Source organism: Pseudopipra pipra, chromosome 5 (assembly GCF_036250125.1).
Source record: "Pseudopipra pipra isolate bDixPip1 chromosome 5, bDixPip1.hap1, whole genome shotgun sequence".
Classification (NCBI taxonomy): Eukaryota; Metazoa; Chordata; class Aves; order Passeriformes; family Pipridae; genus Pseudopipra; species Pseudopipra pipra.
The window spans coordinates 8,605,109-8,632,476 of record NC_087553.1 but is presented as its reverse complement, the minus strand read 5'-3'; the positions used below and the strand labels follow the sequence as shown (position 1 = coordinate 8,632,476).

The 27,368-nt window shown below is 40.9% G+C and overlaps 1 protein-coding gene and 1 long non-coding RNA gene across 5 annotated transcripts in view; one reads left to right on the top strand and one right to left on the bottom strand.

Annotated features, from left to right (window-relative positions):
- Positions 1 to 1,462: 1,462 nt before the first annotated feature.
- LOC135414080 (uncharacterized) lies at positions 1,463 to 27,293 on the bottom strand. 4 transcript variants are annotated; one of them, XR_010430565.1, is made up of 5 exons: positions 27,010 to 27,293; positions 23,217 to 23,311; positions 22,405 to 22,521; positions 20,856 to 20,972; positions 17,542 to 18,276 (listed from the first exon to the last, which is right to left on the bottom strand). It is a non-coding gene; the product is annotated as an uncharacterized LOC135414080 (long non-coding RNA). The 4 variants fall into 4 exon arrangements; XR_010430564.1 differs by lacking the exons at positions 17,542 to 18,276; positions 20,856 to 20,972 and adding an exon at positions 1,463 to 3,159 and having other exon boundaries at positions 27,010 to 27,290; XR_010430567.1 differs by lacking the exons at positions 17,542 to 18,276; positions 20,856 to 20,972 and adding an exon at positions 1,463 to 1,943 and having other exon boundaries at positions 27,010 to 27,290.
- RERG (RAS like estrogen regulated growth inhibitor) overlaps positions 26,611 to 27,368 on the top strand; it is a 103,137-nt gene continuing 102,379 nt past the window's right edge. Inside the window, exon 1 of the mRNA XM_064654357.1 lies at positions 26,611 to 26,711. The gene's annotated coding sequence lies outside the window, so the exon portion shown is untranslated. The remainder of the gene's footprint in view (positions 26,712 to 27,368) is intronic.

Below are 27,368 nucleotides of genomic sequence, written 5' to 3'. Positions count from 1 at the left end.
TGCAAATCCAGATACTTTGGGTAGGGGCTGTCTTTGTGCAATGTGTTTTGGGCGTGAGGCTTTCTCAGGGCATGTGGGAGCCTTCAATGCAGCAAGGACCACATGGCTCAACCCAGCCAGATCCCTATGGGAGGCTGCTCCTGGGATCAACCTTCAAGGAGAGATGCATACACAGCTCCAACATCAGTTTCTCGCTCCCAAACACTACAAAGCTCCCAAACACTGGTCAGACCCTCCTTCATGGAAGACTAGCAGCACCCAGAAACCCCCACTGCATCCAGGAAAAGACTCTTGTTGGAAGTGGTGTGTCAGTACAGTTGTAATCAAGGTAATAACTGCAGGTGATGTACAGAAGGGCTGTGCTATCCAAGTGTCCAATTAAATCTCTGCTTAGGGTTTACCAACCACTTTCAAGTAAGCACCTGCAAGTGTGCTGCAGATAATAATTCTGCAGCTTGGTTAGCAGAAAAGTTGTGACCACGAAAAGGATCCTGAGCAGGCGCTCCCAAAAAAGTGAGAAAATATGCAATGGATACAACTGATGTAGTCATACATGGGCAGGTACCCACATCTTCCTTCCTCTTCTTTTTTTTTTAACTTCTTCTGATGAGACATAGAACCAATTTCCTAATTACTCACATGATTAGTAAACATTCCATAGCTCATCCATTAAGATCAGGGGTGCTAAATGCACCATCATAGCCAAGTTCTTGTCTGGGCAATATGATCTAACTCTTTAAAAGCTCTTTCCTGTATCAGCTGGACGAGATACTTCTTCCCCTTCTGTAATGGATTAGCTGCAGTTAGCAACTGCTGAGAGTGACCCTTCCCATCACTTTTAATTGTAATTAGCTGATTGTGGAAGGGAGGCTTTAAAGAAACATGATGAAAAATATGCCTTACAAGGAGAGATTTAGATCTTTTCACTGAACCCTGAAAAAAATATCTCAAATTATTGAAAAGTTTTTACTATTTCAATCTTCTTTTCCTTTGTTGTCTTAAATTTATGTTTTGTTCAGAAGCAAGCCTAAATCAAAAGCAGCAAGCAATCCAAAAACACTACTACCAAGTTGAAAAATTTTTATCCCTCTCCTTCTGCCTTTTGGGGATTTTGACTTATGGAACTGAACATTTTATTTGCTTATGGCTCTGGGTCTCACAAACAGTCAGTTACAGAGATGAAAAAAATAAAGGAATTCAGCTGTCCTGAATCTCCTTCAGAAAAAGACTTTTAGAAAATACAGCTCCTGCTGCCAGACAGGACTCTCCTTGGCACTCCCAACCACAAAACTACTTTCCTGACGGCCTTGGCATTTAATCTCAGATTCTCAAAAAATTTCTAGCTGGAATGGAGAAAAACAAAGCCTTATTTTAAAACATATACCGTAGCCTTCCTATCTGATGCTCTACAAAAACACGTTCTCAGAACAAAAAGCCAAAGTCTTCTAACATTTTTCAGTCTAACATCACTTATTTATTAGTATCCAATATTTATTTCACACAAAGACTGTAATAGTTGACCTCCACGTATTCTGCAATCAGCAATTTTCCATTCTCTGTATTTCATTTTCAAAACGAGCGAGTGCTGCTGTTAATAGAATATTCAATCAGTCCAGTGTTACCCTTCAGAAAACATATCACAGGTCTGGTTCACTTTACCAATCTGTCCCCAGGTACATCTGCAGGACCCACAGCCAGAGACTCTTCTGGAGCAGGTGTATTAGTCTCAGCACCACACTCCCAAGAAATGGCTGGGCTGCATTCAGAGCCACGTTGGAAGTTCACACTGGCTGGAAGGTCTGCTAGCTTGGATATCTCTATTCCAGCCTCCAGCTCACCAGGGATATGCCTGGGGTTAGTGAGTCCCTCCTCAGGTAGCAGGGCTGTAGGGCTGCAGGTGTTCATCCACAGGAATAAAGTTATGGGTTCATATTGATGTCCATCTGCAACAAAAAAGTTGGAACGTGGAACTTTCACTACAGGGCACAAACACACTCATTTAACACAAACCAGTCTATTTGCTGACAAAACAACACAGTGTAGCCTTCACTTAATTCACTGTAACTTTGGATTACAAAGAAGTTCTTTATTAAAACAGAAGACTTTGCAGAAAAAACTCGATTACATGAAGAATTCCTGCTGAGGAAATTCTCCAAATATAATAGATTTCTCCAAAGCATTTTGAAGCATCAGGGATATCTTGGAAAGGTTTTATAATTCTGTTTTGATTCCACTGGCTCTTATAAACAATACATTTCCTGTATACTCGACACTTGTCATTAAAGGATCCCACTTCTTCCTGAGTTTGCATTACAATTCATCCTCTTCTAAGCAAATCACCGCAGGCCAGATGTCTTCAGCAAAGCTTAAAAACATTAATATGCATCCTACCTTTCCTTTCCCTTTTATGATCTGCCTTCATTCTGACAGGACTGGGGATTTATGGCCAACAGAAGTTTACATATCACAATTCACAGAATGCAGCAGAAGCAAAACTCTAAAGCAGAGGCTGAAGCAAGAGCACGGCCCCATTTGCTTCTCCTTGGCCTATGGTGATGTAACTAGGATATGAGCACAACACAGCCTTCCAAGATAGAAGAGAGAAAGAAATTAAGAGAGTTATGAGGTTTCAGGAGCCCAATTCTAAAAACACCCTACAGTCTGATTGGAGCATATCATACACAACATAACATACAGCTGCAAATGATACAGCCTACATCAATCTGATGTCTTTGCTCTGAAATAAGGCAAGAAATATTCCAAATCCCAGAGAGAATCTCAATACAAATATCATGATTGAAACTAGCCAGAGAGAATAGAAAGAAGAACACCAAACAATTCTGAGGCTCTCAATTATTTTAGAAGGAGGTTTTCCAGTTCATTCTCATTTTGGCCCACATGCTTATAAGTCCAAAACAATTACTTGAAGTACATGTTTTTCACAACACATTGCAATGGATAGTTTCAGCATCACTAATTTCATTTAGCATAATCTACAACCTGTATGTTCTTTGAGGAATGATGTGTTAAAAAAAAAGAAGCCTTCAAGCTTCTCAAGGTGGAGAAATCCAGTATTACATTTAGATTAAAATATAGTGTTGCAAATATAGTTCTTCCCTTCTTGAACAGCAGGCCATCCTTTCCCAATCCCAGCTGCATCTGAAATAATAGCAAAAAATAAGTCCACTTAATTAATATTTCTCAAATATAGAAGGTATATGCCATATACTATTATAAGACTTTCATCTAAGAAAAATAATGGACTTGGAAGTTGTGCAGAACTTTTACAGAAGTGAGAGCTAATTCAGAAAGAAATGAGACATGCTGCTTTTACTACCAACATGGCAGAATAAGGATGAGTTTCTCAGCTTTTCCAGCCCTCCTTGGACTATACAACAGTTATGCTGTCAACATAGGGCAGAACAGGACAAATTTCTACCTTATTTTTTCCTAGAAGAGCCATGTGTATGTAATACTGCAAGAACTTTTTGGTTGTTTTTATAGTGCTCACTGACAGAGATGGCACTGATCACCTTTGCAGCTCAACTTTTTTTCCCACCAGCAGCTCTCCTGCTGCAGCTGACCACTTGTCATCCTGCATCCAGGCAACACACTCTGCAAGCTTTCCATGTGCTTCATTTTCCTCGTTTCAGAAGAGAAATCTTGTCTATAAAACACTTGCCAAGCAATATGGATTTTTATGCCACATTCCAGACCTTCGGCTGAAAGAAGTCATAGAATCATGGAATGGTTTGAGTTGGAAGGGACATCAAAGATCATCTAGTTCCAAAACCCTCCTGCCACAGTCAGGGACACCTTCCACTAAATCAGGTTGCTCAGATCCCCATCCAGAGACGGGGAGTCCACAGCTTCTCTGGGCAACCTGTTTCAGTGTCTCATCACCCTCACAGTAAAGAATTTCTTCCTTATATCTAATCTAACCCTACCCTCTCACAGTTTAAAGCCATTCCCTCATGCCCTGTTACTACATGCCCTTGTAAAAAGTCCCTTTTCAGCTTTCCTGTAGGCCCCTCTAGGTACTGGAAGGTGCTGTAAGGTCTCCCTGGAGACTTTTCTTCTCCAGGCTGAACAACCTCAATTCTCTCAGCTTGTCTTCATAGAAGGCACAGATTCAGTGAAATCAACACATTACTTTGTATTTATTAATTTCTCTGTACACCCCAAGGATGGAATGTAGCCTTCTGAAAAGCAGCAGGATACTATAGACTGTATCTTCTAACATCTCTCTCAAGTGAACCCAGCACCTGCATAAACTGAACACAAATGAATTCAGTGATGCCCATTTCTTGAATTTGGAGTGTTTAGATGCATCATCATCCTCTTATTTTGGCTTCTTTGTAGGCATGAACACATACATAACAGGTTTTATATTTATATATATATATATATGTGTGTGTGTATATATAGTGTACCAGTGAAGCATTTTCTTTTGGTTGATAACAGTTTTATTTTACTGTTCATTCTTGTATTTCATTCATAGGAATGAAGGCATAGAACTAATGTGTGCACTACAATCAGAATGTATGATTAGTGAAAGAAACTATGAAGAAACAGAAATAATTATTTAATATTTGCATTTAAATACAATATCATTGAATAAACATACATATCAGCTAAACTCACTCTTTGCTGAAGTATAGGTTCCCCTTGAACAGAATTTTTAAAAATGATCAGTGACTGCACTCAACCAAAGACCTGCCAATAACTGGGAAATTCTCTTCTGGTGTAACTCACCTGAGGCCAAAATTCCCTGCAAGTATAAGCCAAGGAAATAAATGAAGCTACTGAGAAACATACACTGCAAAAGAGAGTGGTGAGTGACTCCGAAGAGTTGAAACTGTAAAGAGAAATTTAGCTGGATCACCAAGGCTGTTGTCTGAAAGGTGGTTGTAGGCAGGTAGGGGTCAGTCTCTTCTCCCAAGCAACAAGTCTCTTGTCCCAAGGACAAGAGGAAATAGCCTCAAGTTGTGCCAGGGGAGGTTTAGACTGGATATTAGGAAAAATTCCTTCATGGAAAGGGTTCTCAAGCCCTGGAACGGGCTGCCCAGGGAAGTGGTGGAGTCACCATCCCTGGGGGGATTTAAAAACCATTTAGATATGGCACTTGGGGACATGGCTTAGTGGTGGGCTTGTCAGTGCTGGGTAATGGTTGGGCTCAATGACCTTAAAGGTCTTTTTCCAGCCTGACTGATTGAATGATTCCGTGATTAATGAATTCCTCTCTCTTAAATCAGTGAAACGGCCATTTTTATAACAGGAAGAGTGTTTTAATTATCAGCGTCTCAAAGCAGCGCTACATTTTGCGTTCGAAGAATATAACCACGCATTCGTGCTGGCTAATGCCCCGCCCTCGGGCTGTACCAGGGCACGAACCCATCCCACTTCCACGCTTGTGCCCGTGGCCCCTCCAGCTCCTCGCCAAAGCGACCTGCAGGTGGCAATGTTGGATCGGTTTTTAAGGATTGGGTTACACACGGGAGCCTGAAGATGTAACACAATCGTCTTCTCATTACTCGTATTTTCCGTTTCATAGATCACTTGTTTATTTTCAGCCTACACTGGGCATTCGCCGTAAGATACTTTCCAGCGTCGAATTAACTTTTTTTTTGCTGATACTTGTGTTTAATTGCCCCCCATTTACAGGTTTCCTACATGTGTTTTCTGGACTGATAAAGGTTTCGGAATAATTAGGTTTCATTATATTCTCTGCTTGATACTTTCTGTGGTCTGTACTTGGCCGACCTTGACAGGCTCAGAGGAGGTGTAAATAAACATTCCAGGTTCAGTACATTTAAGACTCCTTTGGGCAAAGGATTTATTCCAGAAGCCTCGATATTTTAAGTACTGCTACAAGTAAGCAAGAGTATTCATAATTTCTCTTCCTTTTCTTTTTTTCTCCCCAAATGAGCAGCTGGAGGATGCTAATTCCCTCTAAACCTCATCAACCCATAACGTAGCATGAGCTGCATGTGGGTTTAGCCTTCTACATCATCATGACAATCAAAGGTACAGAAATTAAATGACAAATGCAGCACCATGGCCGTGTGCACACCTTATCACACCATAGCAACTGATCCTCACCCAGGGACTCCAGAGCCTTTTGAACCCACAGAACAGGGCAGAAGAAGCACCAAGGTCATCTTGTCTGGGTTGCTCCCACTTCTTCTCTCTCCTAACCACAGGAGAAACACAGTTAAGGGAGTAAATACAGCTAAGAGAGTAAAAAATACAGTTAAAAGGCAGCAGCCTCTCCTGTGGCTTGATATTCTGGTGTAGCAGGGATGGGGACGAAGTAGCAGCTTCATGGGACAGTACTTGGATGTGGCTCAAAGGGCTGGGAAGGCAGGGGTAAGCAACTCAGCCATGCCTGTGATGGGGACCAAATTGCTAAAGAGCCATGAAAGAAGGTGGAAAGGAAATGTTTCTTCCTCTAAAAGTCTGTAGGTGGGACTCTGAGAACAGCAGCAAGAGATGGTAACAGTGTGAATTCTGCATAAACGTTAGCGACATATTGTAATAAGGAGTATACAGCCAGGAGGTGGAAAGGAACTTTTGCTCAGCTGCACCATCTCCACTGGAAGCCAAAAAGATCTTACACATCTCAGGATCCCAGCTCTCTTAGCTAGATGAGAGAAAGAAATTTTTCACCTTCTTTAGCAGAAGCACTGGAGAGAAACCAGCACTCACAGCTTGTAATTAACTACTGCAGGGAGCAAAAGATTATTTTAAAATCTCTTAGCCCCTCTTCAAATTTCCTTAAACCTAATATTACACGTGCAATGAAGAGCATTACTTTACATTGCTCGATTAACCTGCATATGTTCTGGGACTGGTGAAAGGATACACTGCATCTTCTGCATTTTGGTTACTCTGACTCTATTTTAAACTGTCTGAAAGATCTATTTCTTGATAGCCTCCCAGTGGTTTACCAGTGTACCCCAGTAAGGTCCATATCCAGTTCCAAAAAGGGTGAGGAAAAAAACCAAACCACTACAGTTATCTTTCTATCAAAGATTTCAAAGCTTTTGAGGAACAGAAGTAAGCCCCAGAAGGTGCTAGCAGTTGTGAGGGGAACTAATCCCATCCAAATTTAAGTATCAAATTTAAGAACCTAGGTACAGCAGGATTCTTCTACAGTCATTGGCGAGAATTAGCGCTTTTGGAGGAAATTCAGATGTTAAACTTTCTACAAAGACTGCATCAGAGCTGAGCAATGCCTATACTTCTAACTCAGGCATCTGAGGTATCAGGAATTCCTGATTTCTCAATTCTTGATACCCTATTTTTATAGAAAAATAATCGCATAGCTTCTATGATTTTTTTCTTTTTACATTAATTTGGGTGACCTTGGGAAAAGTAGTACAGAAACATTAATAACCATACTAGTAATCACAGATTATGCTTCATCTGAATGCACCATGGGTCAGAAAAAAAAAAAATAAATTGTGTAGGTTATTTCAGATAGAGAAATTTTCTACTGTGAATATTGCTATCCCATAGGAGAATATGCCAACATTTGAACCTTTGTTTCACACACTCTACTAGGAGCAGGGCTGTGATCAAGGAAAAAAACTTAACAGCAATCCCACCCTCAGAAATCCTCTGGAGAACTTGCTGCTGAGAAACCCCATCCTGAAGGCTGCCAGAAGCTCCAATCAGCTAATATATCAAAGCTCTAGTGTAGCCTGTCCACTCCCCCGATCTCAGCAAGAGTTAAAATAATTCTCAGGGGTCAATCTAAGAATAAGCAGGAAAATATGCATTACTACACTCTGTAAGACTGTGAATGGATGACGGTGATCAAGTCCATGCTTTGATGCTGCATCCAATACATTCTTAGGCATATTTCAAATTCTGAATTTCTGTGAATTTAGCCTCGGCACAGCAAGCCAGAGGTGCACAGAGGCATGTGGCTTACTCACATGCTTTGTGCCAGGCAGGCATTTTTTGCCTTTGTTGGCATCCAAACAGGGTAAACTGTCACTTTAACAAAGCAGTTAATTTATCATGGATGGAGAGGGTAAACTAGATTTTTACAGTCAGGAGACATTTCTTCCTCTTTCCATTACAAGCCTTCAAAAGGTCACACGGTTCCAGCCAAGGAGTCACTATCAGCATCAGGCTTAAGGGGCACATGGGACTGTTGCTGTACAGCTCCTTCTCACTGGTTTTACACAGTTTCTCAGATATGGAGGTGGATTATACCCCTAATTACACATTCATCTTCGTAAGTCCATCTGAGTTAACTTTCTCAGAATATCAAGTCATTCAGCTAATAGCAGAAAACGACAGCAAAAAGGATTGCTCCCTGGGATAACACCTTTCTTTTTTTGTCTTGTGCAGAGTGAATAGTAGTTTCAAACCTAAACATCTGAGAGACCACCAGTTTTCCACTTTCTGCAGAGTATATGATTAACCCCAGTTTGCCTGAAGCCATCAGAGTACTGAGAAGCAGCCACTTCTGGAGCACAACAAACACTGTACCCCACCATGAACAAGTAAAGTTCAATCTCCTTAGGCACTAGAAAAACCCACAGACATTCAGTTAAGTGTAGTTTCCCTTTTTCAGGAACGTTGTTAATGATATTGGCTGTAATGAGGGGTTTTTTTAATGGTTTTATTTTCTACCACCCTGGCAAGTATCTTTATTAAGGAAGCAGCATTATCCCAAGTTAGACTTTGGTACTTTCACACAGTAAAAATGACTTTCCAAAACAAGTAGCCAGGAGCCCTGTGCAGAAATTGGCCATTCGACTCCCAAAATTCAATGTGGACGAAGATTCCTCCCAGACAAAAGGTGCCCTCACAGAAAGCTTTTGCTGCCCATGGAGTGCTGAGAGTGGCCCACCAGGAGCACAGGAGAGATGGAGGGTCAGGGCTTTCTTTCCTGGGTGGAATGGCTTTCACTGAGGCTACTTTTAGAAAATATTATTTCTCAATTGAACCAAAGCAACCCTTGAATATCCTGTGTGAGCAAGTGAGACTGCAGGAGGCTATAGGTCATTATCCTTGGATGTATTTTACACAGAAGATCAAATAGCTGTAAATTATCCCTGAGGTGGGCAAGATTAAGTCAGACAAGAGCAACTGTTTTGGTCATACAGAATTTCAAGGCTCTGTTCCAAGTCCAGGCTTTTTGGAGGCCAGTGATTAAACACTGGAAAAAATGTTAAATGTTTCAGATAATTAGAACCATTTATTCAGTGGGAAAGGGCATGAACTGCATTTTCTTAAGGAAAAGCAAATACAGAAAGACTACTACCAGCTTGGTTGAACTGCAAAAGCACATCTTCCCTGTTAAGGTTAGATGATTCCTATGTAGGGTAGTAGACAAAAGGACTCTTGTTGGTTGTTTGCTATCTAATGTTTATTTACCACCTATAATGAAGCGTGGCATAAATGTAAAGGAAGTGGTATGCTGTAGAAATTTTCTTAGTAGGCATTTGTGTGGTCAAAGTCTTGGCTGGGTGCTTGCAGTAAAAGTTAATTGTGGGGCAACCTTTGCTTTGCATGCTGAGAACATAAACAGCTGGAGGTCTATCTGAAATCTAAATGTAGCACTCCAGCAGTTTAAGAACCATCTGCAGTTACTTTCATTCATGTCTTCCTCTTAATCATCTTAATGATTAACCAGTATATCATCCAGTGGAAACAGTAAAATACCACAAGCCATTGATTCTGAATTAGGAATTCCTGCATCACATCAGCAATTTATAATTAGTTTATAGCAGGGCTTTTCAAAACATCTATTTAGAAAGATTTCCAGTTTAGATTAAGACATAAAGAGGCAGCCTGTTTAAATAACGTGAAAATCATTTCAAATCTCTGTCCAAATACAAATGAAGCTGAACATGAACACACTGGGGAATATAGTCACCTTCTTTACTCCCCATTTCTCTTCCTCTGCATGTCCTCATAACTCGAGACAGCTCAGATTAAATCTACATGTAAACTTTATGTCTGGATCCAAATATCCTGTCTCAAATAGCACAAATCACAGTCCCAGATCCAAATGTCCAAGGAAAAAAAACCCAACAACAAGCGTTGGATGTTAATGCAAATCCTGGGAAGCATGAGGAGTTCTAAACCAGCTTGCTGTAAGACAATGAGTGTGAGCTCAAAATTGAAGCTGAACTCTGAGCCACATATGAGCTACGGATTCCTGGGTTGTTTGCACAAATCACTGCTTAAAAAGGAAATTTTTGTCACATTTGGTTTGGAAAGGAACATGCAGAACCCAAAATGCAGCAGCCCGAGATGCCAGACATAACTGGCCCCACAGGACTTGAAACCACTCAAAGCCCAGTTATGGGAGGAAGTGTGGGTGAAGGAAGGTGACTCTCCCACTCCAGGAGCCTCTGCCAACACACCTCTCCCGGGGCTGGGAGGGATGGGGAGCGTGGTCCTTTTGCTGAAACACAACCTGGCCTTAGAGGGGGGAGACCACAGGCAGATCCAGGCTCCCCAAAATCAGTCCTTGCTGTCACCCCTTAAGGCAGACTGGTCAGCTTTGGGCTGTCTCTGAGTGCTCTGAGCTGCTCTCCCACCTCACTCAGCGTGGAATGCTCTTACCAAACCTACCTTCAGTGTCAAGCAGTTATCCACTATCTATTTCCATCTCCACTGATGTTGCCACAGGCATACTTGCCCTATGAAAAGAAATTCACCATTCAGATACTGCCTTTTACCCCCACAGCCTAAATACTTCTCTCCTGTTTACTTGAAAAGAGTAGGAACCATGGAACAAACCTCTTAAATGGTTTAAGAAAGATTTCAGCTCAAGAAACAGCAATCTGCAAGGAATGGGTTATGATATAGCCTGCATCAGTATGCTGATGGTAAATAATAAGAATATATTACATATATCATTTATATACATGTACCACTAAACTGCAAAAAGAAGAGTGATATATACCGCTCAGATAACTAGAATGGACACCAGAAGTATTTGTTTCAGAAGAAAGCCAGGAAACAACCTCTACATCCAGAAAACAAATGTGGAGGCATTTTCGTATGCTTAAATTCTGACTCTAAATTCCAACCTAACAAATTTGGGTAGAAAGTTTGAGGGGAAAAAAAAAAAAAAAGAATTTTGCCACAACAAAAATTATCAGTTCTCAAAAACATTGTATTATTTCAAAACTTGTTTAGAAATGAACTTACTTGGAAAAAAAAAAAGTTGAAAATGTTTAAAGAATACTAAAGCTACTTTCTTTCAGCAGGTTTTGCTGCAACTTCCTAAATACTCACTTGACTTTACAACCCATTGATATGCCCTAGCTAGATCCTCCTATCTCTCTTCCAAGTTCAGCCCATTGGTCAAATCTTTATCACTTGACCAAGATCATTTCTTTGAGGGCTTAATTCTGCAAATCATTGATATTCTGGCCCCAGTCTACAAAGCACTTGGACAGACATTTGGCTTCAGTGAAACTGCTGATGGAATTAGAGTTAAGACTTGAGTACTGGTTTTGGATCAGGGCCAGAGAAGATTTTTCTTTGCAGGATTAAGTCCTAAACCTCCCTCCAGAAGTGGTTCAGTTCCAGTTCTTTACCCATTGTTTTGTTCTCTGAATTTCTTCATTTGCTTTTATCTTTTGGATGAAAATCAAGGCCTAAGGCCTGATTCACTCATATATTGTTGCTCTTTTACATGAACATAATAACTTCAATGAAGTATCTTAAATCAAATCTAGGAAATTATTATCTGGGTGAATGAATGTGTTCATGCACTGCTGGTTTCAGACAGCTGGTCACTAGGAAAAAAAGTCTTTCCCTCTGTAGATCCTGCTGTACAGTTGCATAAAACTATACTAAAGTATAATTTTCCTCCTCTTTGTGATGAGAAGGAAAAAAAGCACAGGTTCTTTGCCAACAAGCTCTTCCTGGTAACAAGCATAAACCAAGAGGACTTAAACAAGGAAGAGAAAAAGGAAATTAAAATCCATTAGTACCCTCCAATAAGCTTTAGAGGCCTGCATGTTTACGGGAGATGATTAACTTCTAGATGTATCAAGTCTTTAAAAAACAAAGTCACAATATTTCTGGCAAAAATCACTGAGGTAGAAATCCATGGTATGCTAGGGAATAAATTCTCATTCACCTGTGAGGCATTGACAAATTCTGTTTTTCTTTATTCTAGTTGAATTCAAAACATATTAAAGTCAGCCCTTCACATTGCTGTAGACTTCAACTCCCATGCAATTTTACCTTGTTTTTCTGTTTGAAATTATTTGACAAAATGCTGTGAAAATCTTATAATTTCCATAGGCTATTATACTTGATACCATCATACTGCACATTGATGGGCAAAATCTGTTCTTTGCCTTCCCAAAGCATGCAGAAAAAGTGACACAATCTCTTGACTTCCATGTCTCTCCATAGTTCTGACAATAGCTTAGTCTGAACTTCAGCATGTGAGTGGATTTGCAGATCACAGCAATTTTTGCAGTTAAATAGAGCTGTAGAAAGTAATCACATCTCATTGCAAAGCTGGCCAAAGCTCACCTCAGACACGCTGTATAAGAGAAAAATTACATAAGAAGCAAAGCAAATCCTTTCAAAGTCAATTTTGATTTAAGGAGAATGCATCATCTGGCAAAACCCCCATTCCTTATTTATCAGCTGAAAAACATCTTGCCTAATCTAGTAAACAGCAATACCAGCTCAAGTTAGCTTTAAGACAAATGATTCTAAGCAGATTGTTTCCACTTGCATCTCCATGAGAGTGCTAGAATTTTAAATACTTAGTATTTTTATTATAAATGCAAATTGCTTATAATGTAGTAGATCATTGATTAATCCTGATTTTCTTTAATATATTGAGCACTTAGTTTCTCTTTTTTGAAGGAGTATTATTTGACTATCCTACAAAAAAACCAGATGGTTATTGAGTAAGTGTGCTAAGAATGCTTCTGGATAAAGTTACTATAATTAAGGACTTTCACACACGATCACTCAAACAAAATCTGCTTTGGTAGAAGTCAATGATATGATGCATGTTAATTCTCTAGTGTTAATATTAATACAATCTTGTGCATGTTTTTCCTGCAGTGTGTTTTGACAAAAACATGCAGTGGGGCAGCCCTCAGCAAGCAAAGCAAGCTGAGCTGGTCCTGGAATAGATGGATCTTAAGAGTTAGTGAAATACTAACATCAACAGATCTGTGGTATATTGAATAATATGATCAGTTCCACTGCCCTGCTAGAGCCAGGGCCCAGATAAGCTGCCCACATTTATACTGATTTGTGGAGATACAAGAAGAAATGCTTTGTTTTGCTGCCAGATGGTTTCTATCTGCCTTTTGGTAGAAGCAAGGCAGACTACAACTGCTGGGATGTGCTGGGGCCTTGTCTTGACTTGCATCAAAATACATCTGGACATGCACACAGCCTGGAAATCTAAAGACTATTCCAAGGTTCTAGAGTCTGGCTGTAGCCTAATTTAACCAGCAAGTAAAGAATAGGTTCAAAAAGGTGTTCAGAAACCTAAATTTCTATTCAGGTTCTTTTAAGAACTGTAACTAGATATCTGTTTGTCTCCACGTCCCTTCCGACAGGTTACAGAACACTGCTGTGGCATCTTTACCACATGCAACTCCTACAAAGAAAGCTGCTGCCTTTCATAGCAGCTGCAGTTCCCAAAATTATTTGAATTGTCTCTCTGCTTGTCTCTCTGAAAAGACTGTGTTACTAGTCTTTTCTGTGTAATTTCAGATCAAATATGCATTTTGTGTGCCGTTTAAATATATTACATAAAAAAAAAAACGCAAAAAAATGCACACAATATGAAATTCCAGATTTAATCTGTCCAAAAGCCTTCATAATTTACCTTCACTAGGTGTATACTCAGTGATACATTTCTTAATTATACGATGCAAATGATTATTTTCTCCCTGCAACCCAGCCTTTTCCACCAAGCCTCCCCCTAAAGGACTTTGCCACTGTTGCATGTGGTCCACCTAACAAGCACCTTCCTCCCAACAACATGTTCCTGAACCCATTAGGACTAATTACAGTTAAAAGTAACCAGCAAAACATGCCTGCTGGCAAAGACCACAGCTCCAGGACTGGATTTCACAGCCCTAGAAAAAGTGAGCTCTAACTGACAGGCTCCACTAAGGAGGATCACAGCTGCAAAATACCTAAATCAAGGTCAAAATTCAGCCCCTCTCTCTTCAAAGCCAGCCCGTGTGTGTGCTCCCACACCTTCCCTCTCCTGAAACAGTCAATCCTCTTTGCAATTACACTTTGTAAAAAAGTGTATTCTAATAGTTGGAAAATGTCAGACTTTTTACATTTTTAAACCCTTCAACCCTGCCATCCAGGTCTTCAAAATAGCCAAAGGGACAATGAATTAGTTCTTTTTCAACAATGAAGAAATAGACAACTTTGGACACACGTGAGTAATCACATATTTTGAAGGATAAAAGACCAACCCCAAAAACATGCCCTTTCAAAATACCCAGTATTTTTTCTTCCATCTGAAAGAAAAACTAGTATATTGCTAAATGAACAAGAAGCTTAGTTGTGGGTGAATCTTGGAAAGCAAAACTTTTATGTGATATCTGAATCGTGTAATTTCTGTGTATTGAGAATACTCCAGCCTACTCTGCTTCTATCACAAACATACCCCTGGTTTTGGTCATTTATACTTCTTAAAGAGGAGAAGAAAAAAAGGCTTTTATTCTAAGAAACTCTACTGCAATTATTTTTATTATTTTATTATTTACTCCATTTATAAGCCGTTAGTCTGTCATTAGCAATTGGTGAAAAATTTTCCTATGCATAAACAAAGTAAGCCTTATAGCAATTAGTGCTGTCTTTAGAAAGCTATTAAATTTTTTTTCTCTATTCCTGCCAAAGCATGACCTCTTTCTTATGATACAATTATCATAATTTTGAATATTATCGTTACAGTCAACTCATGTAAGCATGCAACTTTATCAACAAAAATTACATCAAGGTATTGAAATACATAAAATTCAACCTCAGATCACAGAATTCTAGAATACTTCAGGTTGGATGCCACCTCAGCAGGTTCTCCAGCTCAGCCTCCTGCTGAAAGCAGGTTCCCCACTGAATTCAGACTTGTTTGCCCATGGCTTTCTTGAGCTGGGATTTAAAAGTTTGCAAGAACAGAGTCCTCAACCTCTCTGGGTAGCCCTTTCCAAGGTCTGATTGTCCTCAGGGTGACATTTTTCCCCTTTATGTTAAGCTGGAAGCCTGCACCCAGTATTGGTTTTTGGAGTCTAACCCTGCTGAGCTTCAAGGTTAGACAAGCTCAGGTGTGTTCAGGGACACGTGACCACATGACATGATGTGAAACAACTCATAAATTTGGGTGTCATCCTTGCACAGGGCTGTGCTAATCCCTATACTCTTCCAAGTTCAGAATATGCATGCTAAAATGAGCCACAACCAACACAGGCAATTTCTCTGCTCCATACCCTCCAATCATGGGCTAACAGGTGATGTGCCTTATTTAGTCTGTGACAAATACAGGGAATAAAATTACCATTACACTCTAAAACACTGAATATATAGGTTAGTCCTATCATACTGTAGGCTAGACAGGCTAGAAATAAAAACATACTTTCTACATTGCAGTGATTGTTACAGTCATTGCAAAAAAAAAAAAAAAAAGTCAGGAGATGTAGGACCTTGGGCTTAAAGGTGGTGTTTAAATGTAAATGCTGCTGTCTGAGACCAATAGCATCAGAGAGAGGCCTTCAGTAAATGTAGTTCAAACTCAGCCACTGAAACCCTATTGTTAACAAATGTTTCCAACACTTTTTTCAGATACTCCCAGATACTCATTGCATAGGATTGACAAAGCTTTTCAGAGTTCAACTATTAAACCAGGCAGACATAGAATCTGAAGCTTCTCCACCTCACTTCTTTTTGGAAATGCTCACTCAGACAGTGCTACTGTTCTGATAACAGAGGGAAAACATTTCTTGTTATGATTTGCCTACAGAGCTCTGCTTCACTCTCAGCAGTTTGAAACCCAATACATCACAAAATAGCTATCAATGGTCTGGTGGTTTTGGTTTTGTTTTGTTTTGTTTTTATTGTTATTCTTCTGTTTTCATTTTAAACATTAAATGAAAATGTTTGAAGAGTTTTGGTAAGGTCCCTGTCTAGAAATTTCCTCTGTGTGGCAGGAGATGGCTGGCTATTACATTTCAAAGGCACCACATGTAGCATGCAATGAACCTTTTCTGATAAATTCAGAGCTCATATGTAACAACCATTTGTGGTTGATGTAGCCATTAATAAATATTTCTAGGAGTCTGCATTCCTACATACCATCCTCTTACCTGGCACAGGAGTGGGAAGACACCTAAGGGAGCTGTGAGTCTTAGGAGGCAAAGGGATTAATTCCAAGAAATTAATTTTATAAAGGGGGTCTAAACATCATTTGTAAGCAGTGATCAGGAGATGCTTCTGTCAAGGGTTACATGAACCAGAAATCAAGCTCTGCAGGTGTCCTGAGTTACCTGAAGGAATCCTTCCTTTTCTACACTGACAACAGAGCAGCACTCAGATGAATCTCCCTTCCTAAAATAAAAGCCCTTCAAAATTATGAAACCACATCCCCAGCTTTTGGTTGTTTAGAGGGTAGTGAAAATATTAGGGTTGTTTTAGGCTGGTATACATGGAAAGCATGATTTAATGAACAGCCCCGCTGACAGTGTTGGTTTTGCTCTGCAAATTTTTGTTCATTAATACAACCTTCCAATTAGCTATGTGAAAAATGAACACAATCAGGAAAACACTGAAAAATAGAGGATGAGTGTTCAACAGTGGCACAAATTAAAAAAATGAGGGATAAATTTGCACCCCACTAGGGAAATTTCAATGCATGTGTAATCTTAAGAGCTCAATATATTTCTTCCATAGCATTAATTTAACAGCATTTTAATAGTTCAAAGCAGCACCTACACCAGGTTTCTCTAATTATCACACGGAAGCAGCTTAAAGCAAATAATTGCTTTAAATTTCCTGGTACCATCAATAAACAGTAACTTCATCAGTGTTTTAACACAGCTGAGAGGGCTGTAAAGGATAGACTGCTTCTTCTCTTGGAAGGCAAATTTTTACACTGGATTATTTTCAGAGGTTATTTTTAGTTTGGCTGGATAGCTAGCAGAGTTTTGGTGCTTGTAAGATTTATATAAATCATGGAAGAAGGTGGCTTAACGATGCAGATGGCACAGGGCTGTGGAATGCACACGCTGCCTGCCTTAAAAAAAAACCAACATGAAATGCGTTCCTCCCACCATGGCATCCCCAGGAAACCTAAAAGGGGAAAATATCTTTGTTTCATTTGAAATCCAGCCTAGGAATTCAAACTGCTAAATACAGATTGCTAGTCTGAGCCTTTTAAGAGGTACCACCCTGAAGCCCACGTTAAGCAGCTGTGTGCATCTGGAGGTGCAGGGGTTGCCAGGGGAGTGACTGAAGTTTAGCAGTGAGGACAGCAGTGGACTTCTTTAAAACCAAGCTGTCTACCCCTTTAAGGCTTAAGAGAAGGCACAATCAAGCCCTTTATTTAGCTGCAGGTGATGATGGTGACTGCTTCAGATCTTATAATAAAGGCAGACAGGTTTCAGTTCACCATTAAAGTGGCTGTGTACGTTTTCGATTGTAAAAGAGGGAGACAAAACCACCAGTTAAGAGCAAAGTTTTTTGGGTGAAAAGCTCTCAGGAATCACACAGATGAAGCTTTCCAGAATGCTTCTGTTGTGGTCTGGAAAACAAAAAATTGTCTGCAGACCAAAGTTATACACAAAATTGTACCAGAAACACATTCCATTTTTATAGATTTCTCTTCTGTAAAAACAAGAATGAAAGCCACAAACTTGCATGGTAGGTCATATTGCATAGAATATGAATGCCAAATTTTTAAATACTGGAGAGAAATCTTACACCTACAGCTGCAGGACAGTCACTTCAGAAATGGGGATGGACCTTGAGAACTAAACCTTCAAGACTTCAGGTGGAAATAGGACTTATTTGACCAATAGTAAATGACTCCATCAGAGCTACTTAATTAAATCATTTCAAAGTCAATGGAAAAAAAAAAGATGAGTGTGCTAAACTTGATGCATCTCACCAAAACAGGTGACTGACTGTAAGAGGAGGTAGGATGCCTGTGATCAGTCTCCAGCTGGGTGAGAAGGGTTGTTGGAAGTCGATTGTATCAGCAAATTGCCAGGTTGTACTGAAACACTGGAGCCTCCAAGATGCCTTCAGAGAGAGAAGAGATGAACTGCCTGTTAGAGGCAACTCCATGGACTGCAGAAAGAGCAGTAGCTTAGACTAGATGTGTATAAAATGGATGAAATAACCCAATCACCCCCAGCTGTTTTTAACAGGATACCACTAACAGTAACACTAAGAATGGAGACACCAGTTACAGACACTCTCCACAAATGATCATGTGGTACCCAGGCTGAAACCTCACAATACAGAGTAACCTATACACAGAGAAACATTCATATCATATGCAAGACTGATGGTATGGGCTCCCTCAGTTTGGCTGCCCGCTTGAAAACATCTAGAACAGAACTGGTATTTACAAAATACTGAATCGCTGTTGTCTGAACATCAGGCTGGTATGAGACACGTCAGATTCCACATCCGTTAATTAAATCACTCAAAAGATGAATAGTGATTCAATTAACAGTAATTTTAGACAAGAGTTGGTGTTTTCGAATCAACAGAAAACTCGGAAAGTGTGTGCCTGGGAATTCTTCATCATTATCATGAGCCCTTAAAGACTTCCCAAACAGACATCAAAAAATTTGAAACACAACTATCTTCTAACATTTTCAACCAAAACTTTTAGGTAAGCAATTGATGAACTTCTATATAAGTAGTAATACTTAAAACCGTTTATGCTATATTCATCAGTGTTACTGCTTTGTGCACAACACTTTCAAATATGTTGGTGTCTCCTTGTTTTGCTTCAAGGACAGCAATGAGCTGTCGTTTTGACGTTTCAGCCTGAAACACAACAGAAAAGTCTTAATCTTTCACTCTTTGCTGCAAGGACTTCAGATTAATTCTGTCCCTAACCAGATGTAAATAGAATCTGTAAACAGAAATCATCTTGACTATGGAAAAAGTACTTGTATTTTTGTTTACACTGTCACAGTTTAGAATAAATTTAACCCACACCAGCCAAAGTGTTTTAAAATTCTTATAACTAAGATATTTCACTTGAAGTATTCTTTCTCAGTGCTCATTTGCACTGCAACTGTATGTATGAAGTGGCTGAACTGCAATCATTTGTGACATTAGAGAAAACATGCTGTTTCATTCCTCAGGCAGAACACCCAAGTAACAAACAAAAAACCCACAATGTGCCATCGTACAGGATGTTCTTTAATCATGCAGGGACATTGCAGCTATATTCATTGCTCTAAATTATGAGTTTTCTGTAGGATTTTTTTTCTAGATAAAGCCAAAAGAAAAAATAAATTAAACTAACTTTAAGTATTAGCTGTAAGTACTTAAAAATGAATAGTTTGTTCTTTTAGTCTTTTGTCTGACTAGCACCCAAAACATTTAATGAATTTTTAAAAAGACATTATTATTATGGATGATACCATACTAATTAAGGGTATAGTATAGGCATCAGAGAATAGTGTTCCCTTTGGAGGACTCTTAATTGTATTCCTGCTATCCTACTATCAGTGGATACTGAAATAATGAACAGTTTAAATAAACTAGCTACTGTTTAGTTAATTAATTTCTATAAAAATGTTACACTGTTTTCCATGGGATTTGTGTTTATATGAAGATGGGAACCCTGGTTAAAGAACTAGAGACTTAATTTTTCTGCTATTTTAATTACTGCTTCTTATTGAATCCTTCAAGCTTTGTCATCAGTTGAACAGGGAATCCATAGGAATTTGACGTGTGCTTAAAAGATTTCTGAACTTTTGGTATTACTAATTGCTTTTTAAAATTAATCCTTATAGAGTTTTCTCCACCTCCCAGGGTAACATGCTGAGAAATTTGGTTTAGTAACATCTATTTGCTAACATTTCCTTCTTTTTCTTTGGAGGGTGTCTCTGACTGCCTCTCTCATTCTGTCCTAATGAACTTTTATGCTGGTTTATTAATTACTCATTTACAAATGGTGCCTAAAAGTCTTTGTCTATCCCCGAAACTTTTACTGCACACACAGCCCCAGAAACCAGCTCACAGAAACTTTGACAAGCAATATTATAACAGTAATTATTATACAAAAGCTAGATTGGTTAGCAATAATGATTTCCAGACGAGGATGGATTTTTCACTAGTGCCATCTCCTCATGCCCTGTAGTCACAGAGCAGAACAGAAATGCTCAGCATCTGTTACCAACTCCAACTATTTCCTATAATGCTGGAAGAGCTCATTTCCTTCACCAGCTGTGCCCTGAACAGAGAAGGGTCCGAGGTTGCTTGAGTCTCCTCATTGCTTTATGCACAATGAATTCAGGGATAGTTCCAAAAAAGTATTTAGATGATGCTAAAATATCAAGTATTTAAGTAGTTGGTGGGGTTTTTTCCGCTCCACAACTGGTCCCCAAATATTGTGGAGAAAAGTGGCAATGCAAATTCCAGAGAATCCTTCTCTAAAACAGCACCAAAGAGAAGGAATACACAGGTGCACTTCATGGTAAAATTACATAGTCTAAGCACACATGATGGATGATGAGATGAATGAGAGAAGAAATAATTCAGTCCCCAACAGCCCTGGGTAGGTGAATCAGGTTTGAGTTAGCAAGACTGATGGACAGCAGATCATTCAACCCTTGACTGAAAAACGTACTTACTATTTTTCCTTCAAGATGTTTACAAGATGCCACGAATTGTGCAGAGACCATTCCAGTTGCAGAGTGTTTCGATACACAAAGCTTGGTTCCCTAGCACAGCACAGTCCTGGAATACAACTGATGGATTTGGATAGATGAAGAAGGACAAAAATTGTAAAAATATTACTTAGCATGATAGGTAGTGGTCACAACACATCTGTGGACAAACATTTATCAAGTTGATGTTAGGGATTTTAAGGGCTATATTTGAATGTGGATGATGAATTATCTTTATGTGAGCCTCTCCCACAAGCACAGCAGACAAGACAGAAGAAAGCACAAAAGCATGTTTCTGGAGAATTTATAAACATTACTGGATTTTATAAACAAAATTCCTGTCTCTTACACACAGTGAGAAAACAAGAAAAGGATAAAAGTCTGTTTCTCTTAAAACAAACAAACAAACAAACAAATCTCATTTTCTGTTAATGCTGTGGTCTGGCTAACATAAAAAGAAGCATTTCAGTTCTGGATAGCTTAGACAGAAGAGTCGAGAAAATTATTTGCATGGTGACAATTTCTTCCCTTTTCCCCCTTTTATCTTTACCCTACCTTTAGCCAGTGCTTTGTATATGATGCCAAGCTGAATTTTGTCTTTTGTCGAAGAGTTCTGATTCCATCCCTCTCCAAACTCACAAGACTACACCATCCATAAATACCACACTATTTAAAGTCAGGATGCTATCATTTTGTCACACCAAAGTTTTCATAGATGTAACTAAACATTCTTTATGGCAGAAACTGCTGCATTTGTCTTTGCCTTAGCCACAGGACTGCAGAGTGAGCCCTTTCAGTGATGTCTATGAATGTTCTCTGGCAGCATTGTGCATCCCCATCCTGCTACCTGGCCATGCCCAGGATTCACACAGCACCTTGCTGCACGTGTTATCAGGCCCTTTTAGGAAGGACATGTCTATTGTGCCAAGGTCACATTCCCACAAAGCAGTCTCTTGTCATACACTGTCAGACAGGCAGACACACTCTATGCAAAGGAACAGCCCACACTCAAGATTTACCTTGCCGTGTATCCCTGAGCTTGTTTAAACCCTGCCCCTGAGAATGGATTTGCATCTGAATTACTCGGGTGGGAAGCAAGTCAGGATTTGATCTGGCATGGATAAAGATTCCTGCTTAAAATCCAAATTAACATATGGTTCTCCTTGATACAAGAGAGAGAACTATACAGGTTCCCAAGACACTCTCCTATGAAAGGGAGTTATAGGATCTGTGAAGGATGTCACGCAGCCCATTGGCTTTGAGTTGGAAACAGAAAAAAGGATTCAGGAGAGTGAGAGTGAGAAGCAGTAGGAGGAAGAGCGCTTCAAATTCCATTCTAGGCCGTGTCCCACAAAATCCCGGAGGACGTTGTGGGTGTTCTGGAGAAGAAAGAAATGTCAAATCCACAGCTTGGCTTCAGAATGGAAGATGGAAGAGTGGCCTCCCACCTTTCCAGGCATGCTATGACAACTGGCACCACAGTATGCCAAAAGCAGATGTTCCTCAGTCTCACCTCTTTGAACAGGCCTGTGTCTCCTCCATCCTACGTCTAAATATCCTCCAAAGTCCCAGCAGTCATTCGGAGTCTTGAAGATATTAACAATGGCAGTAATTTCCCCTTCCCATTCTCCTGATTAAACAGAAGGAAGGAGGCAGAAAAAAGATGAGAGACGTAAAACTCCAGATGTTGTCGACACCAATATCTGGTTCCACCAGAGAATTTGAACACTGAGGCGATGATGAATTACAGTGGGATCCCTACGGCAACCCAGATTGCAGTCATAATACCACTGAGGAAGGATAAGGGCTAGCATTCATTACTGTGAACAGTAAATGAATTTATGACAATTTCTACTGGTCCTTTCAAAGAACGTGAACACATCTGTAAGAAATTAAGATGACACAGCGCTGTAACTCATTCATTAATAAAGTCTGGTATTGCACATTTGTTGCAAAACTTGTCGCAACTGTTACCAGCGTTTTTTAATTCTCTAAGTGGATGTTATTAAAACCATAACACAAATCTCTCTGGTGGGAGGGTACTAACTAATTTGCAGACTATTCTTTAGTTGATTTATTTTTAGTCCGGTCTTACTTTGGTGAAGAAACTGAACTTCTTCAGGTTTAAAGCAAGTAGATATTTAATCATTAAAAATACGTACAACAGAGTTACAGCCAACCTGCTTTCTTTTTGATAATACATCAATTTATTTACACTATCAAAAACCTATTAAAGGACCTCTCTGTGATCTGAGTAACTGTGGAGGGAGAAATAATACCAGAAAAGCAAACCCTAAACAAAGAGCAAACCCAATAATAACATACCAGGCTGTGATGGAGTCAGAGCAGTCACAGCTGTATTCCCGTGAGTGTGGAGTCACAGTTTGCCCATTTTTAAGGACAGATTGTCAGGACACAACCTAGTCAATGATGAGAAGAATCAAAAATTAGCAAAATTTATGCATTTTACCCTGTGCAACAGGAAGAGTATCTATTGGCCACGTGTTATAAAGCATAAGCTAATACCTTGCTACTCCACTTGGCAATAGTTCCCACTGAGCTGTGTGTCTCAGCTTTGCACATGTATCACTGTCAAATACACCTGACAAAAGTCTTGCTACTGCAACAAGCCCACACATCTCTGCACAAACGTGCCAAACACCTACTGAGACAGAAGGTCTGCATTAGGGCATAGCATAGAGGCATTTTCATGCATGAGATCCACAAGATGCTGTGAAGAGCATCCCCTGTGTATCTCCTGTGCCCTTCAGAATGTTGAAGCCTGGATTCTACCAGCAGCTATGCAGTGCACCTTCGAGTGGTACTAATGGGGAAGCTGTAGCTGCCTTGGCCACTCCATTAAGCCTGTCCATGGGAGGCTAAACACAAACAAATATTTGCAGGATTGTGGTCTTATTTACTCCATTAGACATAAAAAATTATTAAGAATAAAGCCTGTATCTTAGAAACACATATTTGATTTTTCTTCTATATATTGAGGGAAAAGTTGAAAGGAAAAGAAGTTTTAAATCCTTGGCTTACGCTTAACAAAACTCATCACAATAAACTCAGTGTTTTATAAGCTACAGGAAAAAATATGAGAAAATGCAATATTAATTTGAAAGAGCAATACTTCATATTGACTATAAATCAAACTAACAGTAAAGGTCATTCATAATTTAATGACAAAGCTGCAATTTTTTTAACATAACTGAACAGATTTATGTACATTACTGAAAGCCAACACAAAAACATTCAGAAGATATTCTGTGAAAATTAAGAAAACACTCTGAATTGTTTTGAGGTGCAGGCCCACATTACAGAACTTGCAGCCACAGTTTCCATGTTCTCAGCATGGCTGGACCCAGCTCTTTGGTGGTGACTCAGCTGCAGTGCCTGTGCTCCCCAAGGGAGAGGAGGTCACCTGCTCTGCCTTATTGCAAGGCTCAGTGTTGCCCTTAGGAGTCCAAAAGCCACAGATAAACTCACTGATGACTGTGAGTAGAAACACTTCACTGCTTTGACAGGTGTAGAAAAGGAGCCTACAAAAAAGAGTGAGTTACCCTTAGCTCCCTCTCAGCCAATAATTCCCACAAGCCAGCTATCCTTCTGTGCTGGGACTGCTCTTTTTCCTGGTAAAGCAAGAATATATTTTTAAATATATCAAAGTGCTATTTTAAAAAATGAAGTAAGCTGTGAAACACTATGACTCATCAAAGATGCAAGGGGAAAGAGGGAGAAATCCAGGGCACATGGCTCTGGTGGGTGGAAAGGGGTTTCTCCTGACTTCTGATGGATCAGGCTGAATTTAGACTGACAGCACACAGACTATCTGGGATCAGACCCCACGTACATTCAGCTTTGCTTCCTTTCTCCCTAATTTTCATAAAATGGAAGGGCAGAAAATTAACCTGCCCCATCATTCAGGCAGTCAGTGGAGTTATGGTCTTCACTCAATGATCTCATTACCCATTCCAAGATAATAACCATAAGCATTTTTTTGATCAGCAGAAGTGGCAGTGCCACTGAGAAAATACACCATGTCAGACACAAGTACCGAAAAAATATTGCTTATGACAAAGCAAGGTGGCCCTTGGTCTATAGGACTAAAGCCTAAGGCTTTCAAAACCCATTTTGGGTAGAAAAAACTCCACTCAAACTCATCAATATTATGTATGAGAAACACAGTGAGCACACAGAAAACAAGTAGCAATTGAAGCAGCCCTGGACCAGCCTTGGGCCTGAACCATCCGAAACCTTTGCCTGTGTCCATGTTTAGTGCTTACTAAATTCTTATGCCTTGGCACCAATAAGAGACTTCAGCACAAGCTGACTGCACAGCCACTAGGATTTTTAATGACCAATAAATTATCTGCTGCTTTGGAAAAGCCAGTTATCATATTTAATTTGACAGCCCCATACGGCGTGAATTCCACAGACACAAAACAAATGTCAGGCCTCGAGACTAGTGCACATTTCCCCAGATGCAAAATAGACACTCACCAGTTCCTCTCTTAGGAGGATGGAAAAAGCTAATCCCTCTAAATTATGCAAACCAAACAGTGAGTGAAGGCTTAAAGATCCAGCATTTATTTTTAACAAGTAAAGCATTAACCACACTACTGCTTTTCACATCTGCCTTTTATTTTTTATTTTTTTTTTTTACTTTTTTTTTTGCTTTTCAATGATATGCAGTGAAACTATTTTAAGATCTGCTCCTGAGTGCCTGCAGCTGGCACATCTTGGAGGGAATAGTAGGTGCTCATTTCTCCTCAGATCTGCCACCCTGCCTCCTAAACGTTTATCATGCTCCTGTAGAGACACTTGGACCATGGAAGATCTTCTCAAATCCAACCCCCATTTAATTTTTCATCAAGGAACACAGTGAGTGGAGAGCTTTTTCTTTTACTCGCTTTGTATCTCACTCAGATCTGGGCTGGAACAGAAACAGAGGAGGAACATCCACTGAACTCTAAGCGCTTTCCAGCTCTGGTTCACATCTGTTACTAATGTATCTTTATGTTACTGGATAGTTTAATAAACATGGAAGTAAGAGCTGTCTGATAAATTTGGTCCTATAATTTCAGAAGTTGGTCCCTGGCTGTGACACGAACCTCTTGGAGAGGCTGATGTATTCACACCATTCATTTTCCACATTTGCAAATTGAAGTAACGACACTTTCCTTTGCCATAAGCCACGTGAGAAAGTCGGAAGAGCTCCGCGCGAAAAGTTGGTGCTACTGGAAAGCGGTCTAGTGGGGCAGCAGCCCTACTGTCACTTTGCTGTCATGTGTGTCAGGACAGGGAGACACTCCGGCTCTGCGCAGGGTTGCACAGACTGGTGCTGGCGAGCAGCGCTAAGGGAGCGAGAGGGAGGGAAGGAGAATACTTGAGACGCTAAAATAACCCGCGGGGCAGACTCGGCGCTAGCAAGCGCTTCGCTCAGAACTCGTGCAAGCGAACAACAGCCGCTCCCCCACGTAAGTTAAACGCTGCGGTACCGCCGAGCGCTCCCAACTACGGGGCTGCGTCCTCTCCTCCGAAAAAGCACCGGCATCGGTACCGGCAGCGCCGCTCCCGGCGGCCCGCAGGGGGCGCGGCGGCCCCGCTCGGCGGCCGCGGGCGCTGCGGGAGCCCCGCCGGGCGGGCGGAGGGGCGGGCGGACCCTGTGCCGTGTGCGGCCGCGCCGCTGCGCCGGGGGAGCGCCCGGGGCCGGGGCCGGGGCCGGGGCCGGGGCCGGGCCGTGCCTCCCTCGCCGAGCGCCGCGCCGGGGGCACCGCCGAGCGCGGCCCCTCCGCGCTGCCGGCAGCGCGCAAAGAGGTGAGCGCCGGGCGGGGCTGTGCGCGCCCGCGGGGGGTTTTCCGCGGGTGCGGAAGGGAGAAGGGAGAAGCTGGGAGGTGGTGGTGGTGGGGAGCGAGGAGGATACCGTGCAGCGGGAAGATGCGGCGCCGGGGGGCGCGGTGCCCGCAGGGGTGGCGGAGCCGGGCGTGCCGGGCAGCGCCGGTGTCCGCAGCCGCGGGAGCCGCCCTGCGCCGGGCGGGCGGCACCTGCCGGGACCACCCGGAGTTACGGGGCAGGCGGTGATGAGTCGATATCTGCACAGAAATGTAAAACAGACCTGCGGGGCAGCAGCTCGTGCCGCAGGCGATGGTGCGGGGTTAGGGACCGGCGGGCGACCGGCGGAGGCAAACACCGGTGTTCTTCTCTCTCTGTCCCCTCCGCCCATCCCGCTGCGTCCTGAGACAGTTCGTGCTTCTAACTGTCCATGCAGAGTGAGAGTGATCTGATACTTAGGCTTTGGCAAAAGGAATCAGGAGCGCTACGACGTCAGACACGAATCGGGACTCTTCTCGATGTAAAGTGTCTTTACTCTTTCTTTTTGCAAGCTTTTTTTTTTTTTTTTTTTTTTTTTTTGAATAGGAAAAAGCCTCAGGCTTTTATTTCAAGAAATGTGTTTGAAATGCATTTTGCTCTAGA